A 19,378-nucleotide genomic window follows, 5' to 3' on the forward strand; every position below is an offset into this window, starting at 1 on the left:
AGGCTTTACGAAAAAGCCATGTTTTTAGGTCTTTTTAAAACATTTGAACATTCTACTGCAATCTGATATTTTCAGGAAGTTCATTCTATATCTTTGGTCCTGCGAGAGATATAGCCCTGTTTCTGACCTGCATAAATTCTGCCAATTTATGGATAGGATACCTTTTTTCTTGACCTTAGATTTCTTTGGGGGATATGTAATCTGATAGAGGCATTAAGCCATTCAGTGCCTTCACCATATACGGGCGGATTTTCAAAGCCCTGCTCGCGTAAATCCGCCTGGATTTACGCGAGCAGGGCCTTGCGCGCCTATTTTCCATAGGCCGCCGGCGCGCGCAGAACCCCGGGACGCGTGTAGGTCCCGGGGTTTTCGGAAGGGGGCGTGTCGGGGGCGGGGCCGAACGACGCGGTGTTTTGGGGGCGGGGCGCGGCATTTGGGGACGGGCCAGGGGGCGTGGTTTCGGGCCGGGGCGTTCCGTGGGCGTGGCCGCGCCCTCCGGAACCGCCCCGGGTCCGGTCTCAGCACGCCAGTAGCCCGCTGGCGCGCGTGGATTTACGTCTCCCTCCAGGAGGCGTAAATCCATGGATAAAGGTGGGGGGGGGGGTTTAGATAGGGCCGGGGGGGTGGGTTAGGTAGAGGAAGGGAGGGGAAGGTGAGGGGAGGGCGAAAGAGAGTTCCCTCCGAGGCCGCTCCGATTTCGGACCGGCCTCAGAGGGAACGGAGGCAGGCTGCGCGGCTTGGCGCGCTCCGGCTGCCCAAAATCGGCAGCCTTGCGCGCGCCGATCCAGGATTTTAGAAGATACGCGTGGCTACGCGCGTATCTTATAAAATCCAGCGTACGTTTGTTTGCGCCTGCTGCGCAAACAAAAGTACGCGATCGCGCAGTTTTTCAAAATCTACCCCATAGTGTTCTGTGTAGTAAACAGAAGGTTTTGTATTCTATACGATATTGTATGGGGAGCCAATGTAACGAGATCAAAACTGGTGTGATATGATCATATTTTTTTGTATTGGTTAGTAGACGTGCTGCTGTGTTTTGAAGAACTTGTAGTGGTCTGATCATATGTTTTGGTAATCCTAAGAATAGTACATTACAGTAATCAATACTGGAGAATAGTAAAACTTGAAGAACTGTTCTGAAATTATTTTGGTCCAGTATGGGTTAACCGTTTAAGAGTTTGTAACTTATGATAGCCTTCTTTAAGTTTCAAATTGATGTGTTTATTTAGACTGAGTTCCAAGACAATTATCACCCCTAAATTTCGTGTATTACATCTAATTTCAGTATTTTGTCTTTTTGTCTTCTAATGTAAAAAATGCGGGTTTGTTATTGTTATTGCTGGTTCTACCATCTAGGAATATAATTTCAGTTTTCTCAACATTTAGACTCAATTTCATATTGTTTAATAGCTTTTTAATCATTGTTAGATACATCACTGTCAGTTTAAGTATTTCATCTATTGAATTTGTTATAGGTATAAGAATTTTCACATCATCGGCGTAAACGTAGTGCGTTAGACCGAGCCCACGGAGAAAATGGCAGATAGAGATCATATATATATTAAAAAGACTAGCTGATAATGAGGAGCCCTGTGGGACTCCTGTGTCTAATTTAATTTTTTCAGAAATGGTGTTATTAATTTTTATCTGAAAGAACCAATTAGAAATATATGATTCAAGCCATTTATGTGTATGTTCTGTTATTCCAATTTCTCTAAGTCTGTCTAGAAGGATGGAATGGTTTACTGTATCAAAAGCTGCTGACAAGTCTAGCAGCATTAAGAGATAATTTTGTCCATTATCAAAACCTCTTAAAATCGTATCGTTTAAAGCAAGTAAAAGGGTCTCTGTACTGTAGTGTTTTCTAAACCCAAACTGAGTGGGATATAAGATGTTATTATTTTCCAGGTGTTCTGAGAGTTGTTTTTGCACTATTTTCTCTGTGATTTTTGCTAAAAAGTAGAGATTGGATATAGGTCTGTAATTATTAAAATCTAGGGGATCCAGCGTTGGTTTTTTTTTTTAATTGGTTTTACAATTGCGCTTTTTAGTAACTGAGGATAGTTATCCTCTTGAAGGGATAAATTAATAATTTTTGTGATGGGGGTTGAAATATCATCAACCACATTTTTAAAGTGGTGATGGGAATACTATCAATAGGATGTGATGCCGGATTCATATTTCAAATGAGTTTATTAATTTCATCGGGGGAAACAGTATCAAAATTTGTCCATTTAGTTAAGTCCCTCATGCTCAAATTAATAGAGCAGTTGCTCGTGGTATCAATTCCTATAGTTAATTTTTCCACTTTATGCTTGAAAAATTGACCTATATCGTTGCATTTGGATTCAGGTAAAGTATAATTAACGTGGTCAGGATTGTTTGTAAGGGTTTTAATAGTGTTGAAAAGAGTTCTAGCATTATGGAGATAATTCTGGATTTTTTTGCTGTAAATTTTTTTTTTTTTTTTAATTGACTGCAAATTAACTTTTGTTTCTCCTATCAGACAAGAAGTTATAAAGGTTTTCTTCACGTTAAAAGTGCTGATGCCATTGGAAGCCATTATTATCTTCCAGGATGTTTCGTACAGTATTGCAAACCATCTTATCAGGACACACTTTTACTATTGTAATAGTCTATATATTGGGCTGCTAACGAATCATTTACATGCTATCCAGCTCTTATCACATACTGTAGCCCATTTAGTATTCAGTATAAGTCAGTTTGATCATATCACTCCAGCACGTAAAGAACTACATTAGTGTTATGGAATGCACTGCCCAGAGAGTTGCATCTCATTCAAGATATCAAGTTATTCCAAAAGCAAATGAAAGTGTTTTATTTTAATGATGTTTTAATTCAGGATGTTATTAATTGCTTAAATGTATTTTTTATTTTATTGTTTTGTTTTCTGCGTTATTTATGGATGTTTTTATTTGTTCTCCATGTCAATCATAAGGTGGAAACAGTAGACTATAAGAATAGTTAAATAAAATAAATAAATAATGGGTAACGCAACCAGTGTCCCTGATTTAGTCCTCTGTGTCGGTTTCAATGAGTTTGATCATTTCACTTTCAAAATTTGTGAGCCTAGAGTGCCATCTACAGTAAGAGACCATGGAAGCACAGAGTGTTTGGATGCAGCAGTGACCTCCTGGAGGATGCAGAAAGGTCCATATTCATTGTAAAATATGGACTAGTATAGTGGACTGGGGACTGTGATACTACCATCAGGAAGTATGGCACAGGATTATAATTCAGCCTTTTTTGGAAGATAAATAACATTTATTTTAAGAACATAACAAAAATTTAAAAAAATGCAAGAATGCATATATTATTTAATAACTGGGACTGACCTATGACTGCACATCAAGCAAAACTGACTGATACATGGGGCTAAACCTTCACGGTGTGGCAGATACTACCATGGAAAGCTTGCTGGGCAGACTGGATGGACCATTGGTCCTTTTCTGCCATCATTTCTATGTTTCTATGTTTCTATGACTGAATTATTGTGTGTGATACCAACATAGTTTTACTGTGCTATATAGCTGTGATATCAGAGCAAGAGCATTGTGACACTCAACTATGAGATCATAATATTATTCTAGTACATAATACCTCAAAACCTTTAGATTTGCCTTATTTTTTATCTATCCATGGTAAAATATGGTACATGTGCTCTATGTTTAGCTATATAGTACATAGTGAAGATGCATGAGAAGGACAATTTTCAAAACCGTTTACACAGGTAAATACACATTTATCTGGCTAAAACTGGCCTAGCTGAAAATTGCCCTTTACACAGCTAGATGTACATGTTGGCTTCCATAACATACATATTTTAAATGGGCTGAAAAAAAGGTATTCCCGGGCATTTCCAGGGGGTGTATTTAGTTGGTGGAGTAAACCAGCACTTTCAAAAAATGCACGTTATTTACTCCCAATGGGTCACTCAAATAGCACGTGCAAAGTATGCAGATGCTTTCATTATATGTACTTTATGCTCGCTAATTTTAAAACACAACTACTCGGGTGCTTTCTCTTTGAACATTGACCACAAAGTACATGCTTTAAAAGCATGTGCTACTTTAACATCTACAATGGCTACTGAAGATTGCCCTCCCAATATTGTTTTATAAACAACTAAGGAAATTTCAGCCTAGAGTCATTAGCTTTAATGAGCTTGCTGTTTGAACCCTCAAAGTTCTCTGTTCCCAGAAGCAAACTGAGAATTTATTTTGGCTAGAAGCTTATATTTGATAAGTTCATATCCAGGTATGCTGGGACCCTGTATTGTATTTTAATAGGAACCTTAATCCTCCTACTTTGGCCATGGTCATAATGAAATTGTGTCCTCAATGAAGTTGGGTGGCAGGGCGTAAATTCCCTCTTCCCTCTCCCCACCACCGTATCCCCAGTACATTTCAGTTGTACAATTCAGTCTCAGCCAAAAGGCCAAGAAGAGGCCATCCTCAGCTCATAGCTTGGAACTTACCCTTGTTTCTAAGCCAAAAGGCCAAGAAACAATCTCAACAGATACTGCACTTGAGCTTAAGATGTACCAGGATGGTTCCTGGATTTACTGGAAACATATTTAAAGTCCTATTTCATGCATTTTGATTTCCTGTGTGTTCTTGAACCTTCTCACGTTTCCAGACATCTTTCATAGTGTGGTTTATAGAGACTCTAATTTAGAGCTTAATCAGTTTAAATTCATCTGTCACTTATCCCTCAGGCTGAAGGCAGTGTATGAATCATAGAGTCATTAAACATTAGCCATTCAAAAAGTTAACAGCATCAAAATCAAAAGTTTTATTTCTTTTCTGTGTTTTCCTGCTTTCTTCATTGTATTTTCCTGCTTTCTTCATTGTATTTTCATAATGGGTTAATAGGAAGCAGTGTGTACAAAAACCTGATGGGCTCCTAATTGCTTTTGAGAAAAAAATCTACCTGTATAGCAAGTAAACTCAATGAACCCCATCTACGCGGGCAAATAACCAGAAGACCATGGAGGCTATGCTGCTTCCTGTCACCAGTGAGTGAGCAGATTGAATTATGTTGTGTGAATGCACTGTCTAGAGCTTTATGCTTTGGATATACTGACAATTCATTAACATTTCCCCACAGGAGGAGATGCTAGCTTTAAAATCTTACCATATAAATCCCTCTTGGTGTCAGTAACAAAAAATGATGTGCTTACTGAAGAATTGTCTTTTGATATATGACACCTGTGAGCTCCCTACTGATAGATCTTACCCCTTTGCAGGTGCTCTGTGTTCTCAAATATCCCAACTCAAGGTCAGAACTGCTTATTAATTAGCTTCATATTGGAAGATGGAAATTATTTTTGGTAATGTAGACCTTCCAGAAAAGAAAGGTATGCTTCAGATGAAATGATTGATGGTGGGATGGTTGATGGCTTTCTGATAGCTGGGGATGATTACATGGAGTATACTGATGCTTCTGTCCCAGCCAGTGATACCTGGAGGAAATTCAGTCTGAGCAAACTAGAGAAATGTATTAAAGAGCTACGCAATTTTATAGACTATGAGATGCTCACCCATTATAATCAACTCTTCTCTGAGGGTTCTGGATAACCCTGGTTGGGCATCTGGAGGACCCCTCTGATCAATGAAGAAGATGGGAGGCTGTAATCAGGAGCTGAAATTATCCATATCTACATTTTATGAGTCAAGGATGGTGGGGGTAGGGGGGTATTAAAAGAGCCTGCATATATCAGCTCATTAGAATGAAATACAAGCCAGCATATGGCCTAATGCTGAAACACGACATCATTAAGTGCTGTTTGTCAAGATCCAGTTGCTAATTAATGTATGTCACCATTTTCTCCTGAAAGGAAAAGATCCAAATGAGAAACTGAAGAGACACACTACCATGGAGAGGAGAGTGAGTTATAATGTGAACTGAAGTAATATAAAAAGCTATGGGCAGAATCTTCTCCACACTTCCTCCTCGCTCATTCCCATACAGATAGTACAAATTCATCCTTGTTTGCAGTCTGCAAAAGCATATTTCTCCAGTCGAAAATTCTTGCCTGCATGCCAATTGTATTTGATTTGGACCACTTCCAATTTTCTGAGTTTATTTTTTTATCCCAGCATTTTCATCCTGCTCCTTTGTGCTTCCACCTCTATCAAAGCCTGTTCCTCTGGGGCTAAGGTAAGAACATAAGAACATGCCATACTGGGTCAGACCAAGGGTCCATCAAGCCCAGCATCCTGTTTCCAACAGTGGCCGAACCTGGCAAGTACCCAAAAACTAAGTTTATTCCATGTAACCATTGCTAATGGCAGTGGCTATTCTCTAAGTGAACTTAATAGCAGGTAATGGACTTCTCCTCCAAGAACTTATCCAATCCTTTTTTAAACACAGCTACACTAATTGCACTAACCACATCCTCTGGCAACAAATTCCAGAGTTTAATTGTGCGTGGAGTAAAAAAGAACTTTCTCTGATTAGTTTTAAATGTGCCCCATGCTAACTTCATGGAGTGCCCCCTAGTCTTTCTACTATCTGAAAGAGTAAATAACCGATTCACATCTACCCGTTCTAGACCTCTCATGATTTTAAACACCTCTATCATATCCCCCCTCAGCCGTCTCTTCTCCAAGCTGAAAAGTCCTAACCTCTTTAGTCTTTCCTCATAGGGGAGCTGGTCCATTCCCCTTATCGTTTTGGTCGCCCTTCTCTGTACCATGAGCCTTCTATCACAGGTATCCAGGATTTATCCATTTCCCCCATTCTTATTCTCTCATCCTCCTCTCTCTCTCTCTATAACTCAGCCTTGGCAATGACACTTCTCAGTTGGGGGAACGACAAGGGGGGGGGCATAGACTCTGACTTCAACTCCCTTTGGAAGCTGGTATGGTTGCACCTTGAAGCCTACCTTGTACCTTTACAGGCACATTTTTAAAGCCCTATGTGCGCCAAAGCCAGAAGATGTGCACAGAATTCGGGCCGGCGCACACCCTGCGGATTTTACAAAGCGCGCAAGTACATGCATATCTCAGGGCACAACATTTTTTTTTTTTACAAAAAAGGGCAGGGTATGGGCGGGTTCTGCGCAGAGCATGGATATTCCAAGAAATATGAATGAAACCAGCGTCTAAGCATTTTCATGCACCAGCGCACACCAGGGCCTCTATCCGTAAAACTTCTGCTATGGATGGCGGGTAACTAATAAAAATAAAAAGGGGGGGCTATTTAGCAAGGTTTTAAAGGTTGGGCCTAAAAGGGTAAAAGAGAGGCTTATTAGCTAAGGGGGTAGGCAGTCCTATTCTTTAACTGGGTGAACTGGGAACGGACTGGGAAAACTAGCAATTGCATCGGTGTGCTTATCTACCAAAATCCCCCCACTTATGTGGTAGAGGTGGCATTTGCGTGCACATGCATGCATCCATATAAAATTGTGCACACGTGTACACACACACGTACGGCCTATTTTATACCATGCGCGCAAATAAAATAACTGTCCATTGGCGCAGCTGGCATATGCGCGTACATGTGTGCCTGTGCGCCGGTATGAAAGCTACCATCCCTTTGTATGACGACTGGGACTCTCTCTCCCACCCGCCCAGGGGCAATAAGCAGTGCCTCTGGGGCAGCCCCAGCCCTTGCTGGCCCAGTGAGTGGAAGCCAAGTTCTAAAATCGAACCCAATTCTCCTATAAGGCAGTGCCACGGGACCAGCCCTTCATGTCCTAACTTTGATGGCCATGTGTCGTTTTGTCTGATCATGTGTCTCCTCTGCATCTCCCCCACATTATTCGAACCATTCTTTCACTAGGTCTGAGGTAGAATGTATACTGGGGAAAGAGGAGGGGGAGTGTAAAAATCTGACAATGCGTTGCCTTTCTGACCTCACATAATATTCCATCACGGGAAATATTAACATCAAACCACTGAGAAACTGGATAAGAAATTACTGAGACCACATGCCTCCAAGATACAGGTGCTATAAATCTCATGTTCCATTATGTCTAAGTTTCTCATGGTCTCCCTTCCTGGACTTTTTGCATTCAGTTCAGAAGGCAGGAGGGAGTTAAGAGAAAATGATTCAGCCCTTGGTTGTTTGCTTGTTTTCCCTCATTGAGTCATTTGGTTCTTAGAAATGAAATTGGCACACACTAAGTCTGATGACTGCGATACAATTGAAGGATGAAGTCTCTATTTCCCTCGGCCTTCCCCTTTCTTACCCCACACCTGCCACAAGACGTCTCTTAATGGTCATGTTCATAGATGTCACTGGGGAAGCTTTTCAGGCCTGCCTCACGACCCATGAAGGAGACGAGCGAAGAAACATAAAGTTGATGGCTGTAGACTTCTGTAGTCCATTGCTTCCTTTCAGAAGCCTTTGTCTTACTTAATGACAGAGCTCAGTTTAATCACTCGTTCCTCCAGTACAGAGGGATTGTGTTACATAGCTCTTCTGTTGCACTTCAGGAGTTTCATAATTAATAAAATCATGTAAAAACAGATCATTTTTTTCTAATTGTACTTTGCTAGTTCCTAAAGATTCCCGTGCAGCTGCTTTTACCTGAAAATTGTTGACCCACAAGGTACCTCATCTGACCCCCTACAAGGTTTATATTTTCATTACAGATTGTTGGGACATTACCTATCCACCTTGGGTAGTATGACAGAGTGACTGATGCTGCTGAATGTAGCATAGAGACGTAGCATTTCAGGGCAAAGTTATTAAAACATCATGTCATATTAGCTGCCAGTTTTTTCTGTTAACATGGACTCCCAGCCTTGTAGTGCCTAGGATAACCATGTAGTGCTACAGTGCCTGCCTTCTCCTCTTCCTCCATGCAGAACCCTACATGATCTTTCACTGGCCCTAGTAGAATGAAGGGGGGGGGGGAGGCAGGTAAAAAATACATGTTTTATATTGTTCATATTATCTTATCTGTGCTTTGCTGGGCAGCAGGTGGTGGTACTCTAAACCCTAAGGATAACAACCCATGCTGGTTGTAAACTATTTCAGCTACATAGGATAGCTGCCGTAATAGAGGCTTGGCCTCTGTTGGAGACAGGATGCTGGGCTTGATGGACCCTTGGTCTGATCCAGCATGGCAATTTCTTATGTTCTTAATACAGTGTAAAGAAAAACTGTATTACCTGATTCTCAAATATCAGGAAAGACTGTACAGGACAACTAGTTTTATTTGCCATCATTTAGTGTTATACTGTGTTACTACTATATATGTTAAATATGATTATTTTAATGCAGTCTAACATAAAACCAAATGAATTCTGAAGACAGATTTAGTTAGCAAGGGTATTGCCATGTTATTATAAGCCAAAGGAAAACTCAGTTTACATTTTTCTCTCTCTCTCTCTACATTTATATATATGAAAGTCATATTAATTCCCCTTTTTATTTTTTTAATAATTTTGTAAATAAAATGTAAATAAAAGGTTTAAGTTAACTTATTCCTAATATCACGTATATGCTTAGGGCTCATCAGTCTCCTCCTGTTCCTTTAGGTTTCCAAATCAATCAGAATTGGCCTCTAGCTGGGGGGGGGGGGGGGGGGGTGCTTCAAGACAACCACCACAGTAGGACACTAATGCCAGGAACCTGTGTGATTTGTGTGTGGGGGGGGGGGGTTGTTGTTGTTTTCCATTTTGTGAATATGGTGAAGAGGAAAGGGAAACGTAAAATTTACCCAGAAGAACTTACACCACGGCTCTGATTTCCCTTAAACTGAAGAACTGGAATGCAGTCCTGGAAGTGGAGGAGGAGATGTCATCCCAAGATGAGGAGGAATCAGGACCTGTAAACCCCAAAGCTGCGGGCACAGCAACTACTGCAGCTGGGAGGCTGCGGGCTGGGAGGCTGCGGGCTGCCTCCCAGCTGCGGGCACAGCAACTACTGCAGCTGGGAGACAGATGATTTGCTTCTGAGGGGCACAGAGGCATCCATCTGCTGACCAGACATGTTGTCCCGGGAAGTGTGCTATCTGCCTGGTGCCAAAATCCAAGACATTTATTTATTTATTTATTTATTTAAGTTTTTTTATATTCCGGCATTCAAGACAGCAGTCACATCATGCTGGTTCACATAAAAACAGGAGTGCATAATAAACTTCAACCTAGAACTATGGTGCGGAAAAAAGCAGTTACATATAACAAAGGTGGATAGAACTGGGCGAGGAGGGAAAAGAAAGGACAGGTTAATAATGGCTAACGATAGTTACAGATAGTTAACATTGAAATATCTGATGTTTATGTATTGATGGTGAGAAAAGGAGAGATGACCAAAAATCCTCAGGTCTACTGACCACTATCCAATACTGCTTATCCATGTTGGCACAAATGATACTGCGAGGTACAAAAGTGATTTCATGGCTCTAGGAGAGAAGGTAAGGCAGACAGGTGCGCAGGTGGTATTATCCTCCATCCTCCCAGTCAAGGATAGAGGCCCAGGCAGGAAACTCACATTCTGGAGACAAATGAATGGTTATGTTTTGGCTTCCTTGGACTTGGATGATGTTTCCAGGATTTCTAATCAGGCATGGGATCCACTTGTTGAAAAAGGGGTGCAGCATCTTTCAACACAGAATGGGGAGGACTTTAAACTAGAATCATCGGGGATTAGTGAACAAATCCCTAAATTAAGTAAAACATTAAATACCCCATATAGAAATGAGAAATTTGGGGAAAAAGGCAATAATTGGAAAGCTATGTACACTAATGCTCATAGAATGGGGAGTAAAGTCCCAAATCTAGAAGTAGCCATGGAAGAAGCTGATTTAGATCTAGTAGCTGTCACAGAAACCTGGTAAATGGAAAACCATAACTGGGATATAGTTATACCCGGCCACAGTCTATTCAAGTAGGACCAGGTAGGAAGGAAGGGAGGAGGCATGGCATTATATATAAAGAACAGTATTAAAGGAACAGCATTGCTGGATTTACAAAGTGAGGAGGAGGCACTATGAGTTAATCTGGCAAGAGGGAATGGAACATCTATTTATATTGGAGTAATATAGAGACCTCCATCACAGACAGAGATGGATAGAGATTTAATAGAGGATAATCACAGGATTGTTGTGAAAGGGGAGGTGCTTCTGCTAGGGGATTTCAGTCTTTCAGATGTTCATTGGGACAGTATTTCTATTGTTGTAGTGGATAATCATCTGGGAGCCAGTGACCAATGGATGGTATAGTTCAATAGTAGGATGCAAAAGGATGCAAAAGATGAAGCTTCATTCTAAGCAAAGCATCCTGGACTTCAGGAAAACTAGGTTTCTCAAAATGGGGGACTATATCAAGGCGTTGTTAGTTGGATGAGAAAATCTAAGGAAAGTAGAAGGGCAGTAGGCAAAACTAAAAGGAGATATAAGGGCAACTAATCTTTCTGTTAGGGAAGTAAATAAAGGGAAGAGAAAAAAGAGGCCGTTATGGTTTTCTAAAGAAGTAGCTGAAAAGGTGAGTTAGAAAAGGTTAGCATTCCTAAATTACAAAAGATCGCAGAAAGAGGAAGATAGGTGACAATAACTGCAAAAGTTAAGAGAAGCTAGGAAAGTAAGCAAAAATTCAAATAGAAAAAAAAAGCAAATAAGATAAAACAGGGGGACATTGATAATACAGGCTAAGACAGAACTTGAAGTTGGCCACAGAGGCAAAAACTCATAATAAAAACTTTTTAAAATATATCCAAAGCAGAACACCTGCAAAAGAGTCAGTTGGACCGTTAGATGATCAAGGGGTTAAAGGGGCACTTAGGGAAGATAAGGCCATTCTGGAAAGACAATGAATTCTTTGCTTCTGTATTTACTATTCAGAAAGTTGGGGAGATATCAGTTCCGAAGTAGGTTTTCAAGGGTGATGATTTGGATGAACGGAACCAAATCATGGTGAACCTGGAAGATGTAGTAGGCCAGACTGACAAACTGAAGTGTAGCAAACCACCTGGACTGGATGGTATGCACCCCAGGGTTCTGAGAGAACTAAAAAATGAAATTTCAGATCTATAAGTAAAAATTTGTAACCTATCGTGAAAATCATCCATTCTACCTGAAGACTGGAGGGTAGCCAATGAAACTCTGGTATTTAAAAAGGGCTCCAGGTATGATCCAGGAAATTATAGGCCAGTGAGCTTGACTTCAGTGCTGGGAAAAATAGTGAAAATTATTCTAAAGAACAAAATCACAGAACATATAGATAGACATGGTTTAATGGGACACAGCCAGTATGGATTTACCTAAGGGAAGGATCCATACCAAGGGCACACAATTTATTTCTAAGTCTTCTAAGAAGAATCGTGTCAAAGGCCTTGCTGAAATCCAGTACACTATGTCTGGCACTCTCCCTTGATCCAACTCTCTGGGCACCCAATCAAATCTGATCAAAGAAGAATCTGATCAAAGAAATTGATCAGATTCTTCTGACAAGATTTACCTCTGGTAAAACCAGGCTGCCTCGGATCTTGCACACCATTGGATTCCAAAAATTGCCCTATCCTCTGTTTTAGCAGTGATTCCATTAATTTGTTCACCACAGAGTTCAGACTAAATGGCCTGTAGTTTCCAGCCTCCTCCTTACTTCCATGTTTATGAATTAGAACCACATCCACCCTTTTCCTGTCCTCCGGAACAACTCCAGAGGCATTAAAAAGGTCAGCCAGCAGAGCTGCCAGAACATCTCTAAGTTCCCTTAGTTACGAGATCAAGTTTTGGCTCTGGATGATACTTTTTCCTAAAATTTCCCTAAAATTTAACACTATAGGGTAAATACATTTGGGTTTTTTTGACATTTCACATTTAGAAAATAAAATTTAGGTAGTGTGGTGTATACATATCTTTAAATAAATGAATAAATTTATAAACAATTCTTTTTCTTTTGTTTGTCCTGATGTATTTATTTATGTTGAAAACTTAGATACCACCTATCCAATTTGTAGGTGGTTTACAAAAAACATAATGAATCAGCAGTATATCCACAACAATTAAACACATAATAAAAATTAGAACATAACATCAAACATAGTAAGAGCATATAAAATGATAAAGTCATAAAATCATAAGATTCTAAATGTTAAAATAATATAACAAAACAACATAACATCATAAGGTAGCATAAAATGTATAAAAGGAAAAATAATAAAAATAAGCAAATATAATCAAAAGGAACCCTCAATTACCATTTCGCTGCTAAATTAATCCAATGAACGACCCCCTCCTCCTTTAATTACCTTTAGTTACTTTTTTTGCTGCACAATAGATGATATGTGAGAATAGAGATGAGGTAGATTATGTTAAGAAGAGGAATGGCCATTGGTTTTTGGAATGTGAAGTAAAAGATTAGTCATCCAGTACTTTTTTGTTATATTTTCCCTCTTTTTTTTCTGCCCCCCCCCCCTTTAATGTGAACATGTTGAAGGCCAATATGATAGGGTTCTTCCCCTAAGTTTCCTTCATTGTTTCATTTCTTTTAAAAGTTTGAATGTATAGGATCTGTAATTTCTTACACTGATTTGTGTTCTTGCTTTTGAAAATTCATAAATAATAATTAAAAAGGAACCGGTCTCTAGCTACAGTGCCATGAGTTTTCATTCACTATTAACTGGGGTGGGGAGGATAGGGGGGTTCTCCCATTTTAGACCTGCTTTTGTGTCATCCAGCCCAGCCATAACAATGACAGCCCTTGACTGGGAGCCGCCAAGTGTGGTTTCCCCTGGTAACCGGTACATGTGCACCCAGAGACTGGTCAGTAGGGGTCACCATTGTGCGATGGATAAGACACCTTTCCCCGGCCATGACGGATTTAGGGTTTTGGCGCCCCTAGGCACTGTTGGAACTGTTGCCCCCTATTACCCCCTCCCCCCCTTGAGATTGGACAACAAGGAGCAGAAGGTCTAAGGCACAGTCCCTTAAGTTTCCAGTGGCAGCTCAGGGGTAGGTTCTGTTGTGGCAAAAATGTAAAAATTCGGAAGCAAATTGGAAAACATTTCCATCTTTTATACTACATTATAAAAATAAAGTCGTTTTACACTATGAGTTGTATAATTTTACATTCTTTTTATTGGGTGAAGGAGAGTGATCTCAAGTATCAGTACAGGGAGGAGACAGAGATGGGGAGGGGGATCAGGAATGGGTTGATGAGAAAGGGGAAGGAGTGTGAAATGTGTAAAGCACACTTCTCAAATGGAAAGAGGACTAGGGATGGGGAAGATTAGGAATCTGTGATGGGTGAGAGGAGACAGAGAGAGAGGAAGGATCTTGAATGAGGAAGGGGAGGAAGGACTAGGAAAGGTTGGGGTGTGGCTTTCAGGATCTGGAGAGAAGGGAGAAGTAGGAAAAAAGGAAGGAAGGAAGGAAGGTTTCAGGATATGGGGGAGAGAATCTAAGATCAAAGGAAGGAGAATTTTAATTGCAGTGGGCGAGGAAGAGAGGAGGGAGGTGTCCCTATCATGCTCCAGTCCTGTTCTTCCTTTCATCCGCCTTCCTAATATAAGACTCTATACGACATACATATACACACACAAATATATACAATCCTTTCTCCCTAGCCAATCCCCCTTTCATCCCGCAGTCTTTTTTCCCTCCCTCCAACGATCTATATTCAGCCACTCCTAGTCTCCCCAAAACGGTCCCCCTTTGCTCTGTCTGCTGCAGGCTCTCCTGTTCCCTGCCTGCTGCCTGGGAAGGAAGGCGCTGCATCAGGACGCAGAGAGACGTTCTCTGCGGAGTGAGATTCAGCACAGCTGGAAGGCAGTAAATCTTCAGCCAGCCTGCTCCCCCCCCCCCCCCCCCCCCAGGTTTCTGCTGCCCTAGGCACAGGCCTAGTGGACCTATTGACAAACCCAGGCCTGTTCCCTGGCCTCCTCTCTCTACCGCTCACTGAGTAACTTGGCACAAGCCCCTTAACTTTCCTTATGTTCACACTTAGATTAGGAGATCCTTACAGCAGTTATCAATCTTTAAAGAATTTTATACAGTGCTATGTGCAGTGGTAGGGCTAAGTAGCAAATAGCATTAGTGTAATGTTCAGATAATGCTTTTAATCACTGTCTCCCTTTGAAATAAGTCAGAATATCATGTAAAATTACACAGTTTTAATGTGAAGCCATGAGAAGGCGATTCCATGACAAATACAAAGTAAACCAAAATAGCATGAAAAGAAAATTAGCTTTTCAGCTAACATAATTTCCATCTACAAAATGCTGTTCATGTCAAATCTGCACTAAAGCAGTGGTTGCCAAAGTTTTCCTTTCAGGATCCACTTCTGAGGTATAACAAAATTACAGAGGACAACCACAAAACAAACTTGACTTCAGAAATTCAAATTCAGACCAAAACATGGCGACCATCACAGCTTTAATTCTGTAAATATGGTGATGCAAGTTTCAAATTGCTTGTAGACTGCAATTATGTGTAGCCTCACACTGTAATTCTTGGATTTTTGGGCTGTGTTATCAACCCACATCATGCAGAACACATCAAATGAAGGCGTGCATCTGCATTGCATGCTGAGCAATCCATCCATAGTATGAGATATTCCTTGAGTTACTCTTTGTACCATACCTCGTTTTGTGTTGATGCATGATTGTATTGTGCCTGTCACTCTTCTGTGCTTGTAACACAGGGGGCGGTCTGATAAATTATCAGGTAGGGTTGGACTGTCGTTTTAAAACATGAAAACATCAGTGAGATTTGATTATATTGTTTTGGGTAATTTCCCATCTGAAACAACAACAAAAATAATAAAATCTTAATTTTGTTGTTTTAGCGCACAGCCTGAGATTTTGCAAAAATGGGATGTGCTGTAAACAAAATAGCACACGTTAAAAATGAAACAAAACGAACAAAACCAATGAAATAGATGAAAAAATGAAATGAAATAAAATAAAATAAATGGAAAATATGTTGAACATTTTTTTCCATGCACGCCCCTATTAAGAGGTGGCAAGCTAGTATTGCTTCGCACAACATGATTAGTCTCAGAACTCATTGCCCCAGGACACTGTGGAGGCGAACAGATTAATGGGCTGAGACAGAGACTGGACAGATATGTGGAAGAGAGGTCTAAACTCGGGGAAGACTCAAGAGAATCAGCAGAAAATATTGGTCCGTGGAGAAGGTGGCGAATGCATGGAACAGCCTTTCTAAGGAATGTTGGAGGCAATAGCAGTGACAGAATATAATACAGGATGGTATAAGCACAGGGGGGTCCCTAATCACAAAGAAGTGAGAGGAAGCCTAAAGTCAACTTGGCATCTACAATATGCAACAGGAAATAGTCTGGGCAGACCGGATGGGTCCCACAGTTTTTAGCTTTTTATTTATTTATTTGTTTCTATGCTCCATCTTTCAGACACTTCGAAGCGGAATACCTTCAGGTACTGGAGGTCTATCATGGATATTCTATGTATCTATGACAGATATGTGAGCTTGAATTCAAGGCAACCCTAAGCCATGACTGCTACCATGGGGCATACCTTTCCAACCTGATATAGTGAAAAAAGCATAGTAGTAACTATTCTATAAAATCTTTTATGACCCTCTACGAAGCATGCGGCAGGTTAGGAGTTCTTTTGACTCCCTTGATCCCTGTCCCTTTCCGTCAATATATGTTGTAAAAGAGGAATTTATGGAGGTCATCTGTTTATTGGTTAACCTATCTCTTAAGGAGGGCACGGTTCCTACAATGTTTAAACAACTGGCCATTAGACCAGTTTATAAGAAGGGCAATCTGCCATTGGATCTCCCTTCTAGGTATCGCCCAGTTTCAAACTTACCCACTCTAGGAAAAATTTTGGAAAAAGTTGTTCATGTGCATCTTTCAGATATCTTGACTGAGAATCAGATTCTGCATCAACATTCATGTGGTTGGTTTTAGGAAGAAGCACAGCACAGAAACACTTCTCCGATCTGTTGCCAATTTTCTTTTTCAGAAATTTAGTAAGAGGGATGCTGTAATTGCTTTATTCTTAGATGTATCTTCAGCATTTGACACCGTATCACATTCTGTGTTCTTACAGAGATTAAAATTCATGGGAATGGGAGGGGCTGTTTTAGCATGGTTTAGTTCTTATCTCCATGATAGAAAACAGCAGGTTAGTTCTGCAGAATCTTAGTATGAATTGTTCATTTCCTGTGGTGTACCTCAAGGGTCTATTCCTGCGGCAACATTATTCAATATCTATCTAAGGCCCCTTTGCTCTTTAGTGGATGGGTGTGCTGTCAAACTGTATGCAGAAGATCTGCAGTTCTTTGCCCTAAAGGGAGATCCAAATGATGCCCTTAATCAGCTTTCTCTAAATGTTCAGCTGATTAATGAATGGATGAAGGAAAACCATTTATTGCTGAATTTAAAGATCATATACGAAATGTCTTCAAGTCCGGTTATTATAAGCTTAGATTGCTGTGACATCTGAAATACGTTTTAGATAGAAATGATTTTCAGATGGTGGTTCAAGCATTGATGGTGGTGCAACTCATTATTTGTTGGACAAAGCAGTGCAAGTTTTGCAGAATTCGGCAGGCAGCAGTGGGAACATATATCCTCTCGTTTATGTGAATTACATTGGCTCCCAGTGAAATACCGTATAGACTTCAAAATTTTGGTTATGGTGTTTATGGTTTTGAAATTAAATGATCCAGTGAAGCAATAGGTTCCTACCCATTTCTTCCACTCACGCGAGAAGAATTTACTGTTAATTCAAATAGTAAAGACAGCCAGACTGAAGGAAACACGATCAAGAACATTTTTTGTGATAGGGCCAAAGCTTCACAATGTTTCACCAAATAACTGGAGGGCCATTGATGACATTAGCATTTATAGGAAGCCGGCTTTTAATTTATAGATAATTGATAGGGATGTGAATCGTTTTTTTGACGATTTAAAATATCGTCCGATATTTTTTAAATCGTCATTAATCGTTAAAGAGAGCGATACAATAGAAATTCCACCGATTTATCATGAAAAAATCATTAATCGGGTTAGTGCACACTAACGGGAGTTAGGACACAACCTAAAAACCCACCCTGACCCTTTAAAACTGCTCCCTTAGCCTCCACCACCCTCCCGACCCCCCCAAAAAAACGTTTTAAAATTACCTGGTGGTCCAGCAGGGGTCCTGGAAGCGTTCTCTCGCGCTCAGGCTGTCGGCCGATAAAGAAAAAACCCACCCCGACCCTTTAAAACTGCTCCCTTAGCTTCCACCACCCTCCCGACCCCCCCCCCCCCAAAAACGTTTTAAAATTACCTGGTGGTCCAGTGGGCCCTAGGAGCGATTTCCCGCTCTCGGGCCGTCGGCTGCCACTAATAAAAATGGCGTCAATGGCCCTTTGCCCTTACCATGTGACAGGGTAACTGTGCCATTGGCCGGCCTCTGTCACATGGTAGGAGCACTGGATGGCCGGCGCCATCTTTAAAAATGGCGCCGGCCATCCAGTGCTCCTACCATGTGACAGAGGCTGGCCAATGGCACAGTTACCCTGTCACATGGTAAGGGCAAAGGGCCATTGACGCCATTTTTATTGGTGGCAGCCGACGGCCCGAGAGCGTGAGATCGCTCCTGGGGCCCACTGGACCACCAGGTACTTTTAAAACATTTTTTGGGGGGGTCGGGAGGGTGGTGGAGGCTAAGGGAGCGGTTTTAAAGGGTCGGGGTTGGTTTTTTGTTTATCGGATCGGGCGCAGCCGATAAAAAAAAAAACGATCGGGCCGGACAAAAAAAAATGCACGATTTGAATCGGAACCGGAACCGAACCGATTCCGGTTCCGATTCACATCTCTAATAATTGATGGTGTGAAGGATCCTATATGATTTTTTTATCAATATGTTTTAATGCTTCTATGTATTATGATTGCTTATTTTTAAATGATGTCATCTATCAATGTTGATTTTGATTTGTTTTTATGTTTGCCTACCTGATGGCTGTTTTATATGACATAATCCCTCTAGCACTATAGGTGGAATATAAGCCTTTTTAAATAAATAAATGCTGGCTTATAGTAATGTAGGGGAATCACAAGATATTTTGAAAATATAATGTTGCCAGCGACATTTTCACTTTTACTTAACTGTAAGCGTAATAGAAGAATTTGCTTAGGGTGGTATGAAATATCCATTATTGGGGGTTTCTAAGAGGAGGTTAGATAAGCATCTGTCTGGAATGGGTTAAGATAATGTAAAAAAATCCGTAATAAATGACAGCCAAAAAAGACCAAATTGGCCCATCTAGTCTGTCCGTTTTCACACTAGTTAGCCACCTCCCATTCTTTTTTTATCTGAACGTCCAATCCCCTTTGTACAACTACCCTCCATATCAATCCTTATCATGCCCAGAAACTTTTAATGTATTGGCCTTTACCACTCCTTTAACAGACGATCTCTT

Source organism: Rhinatrema bivittatum, unplaced genomic scaffold (assembly GCF_901001135.1).
Source record: "Rhinatrema bivittatum unplaced genomic scaffold, aRhiBiv1.1, whole genome shotgun sequence".
NCBI classification, from domain to species: Eukaryota; Metazoa; Chordata; class Amphibia; order Gymnophiona; family Rhinatrematidae; genus Rhinatrema; species Rhinatrema bivittatum.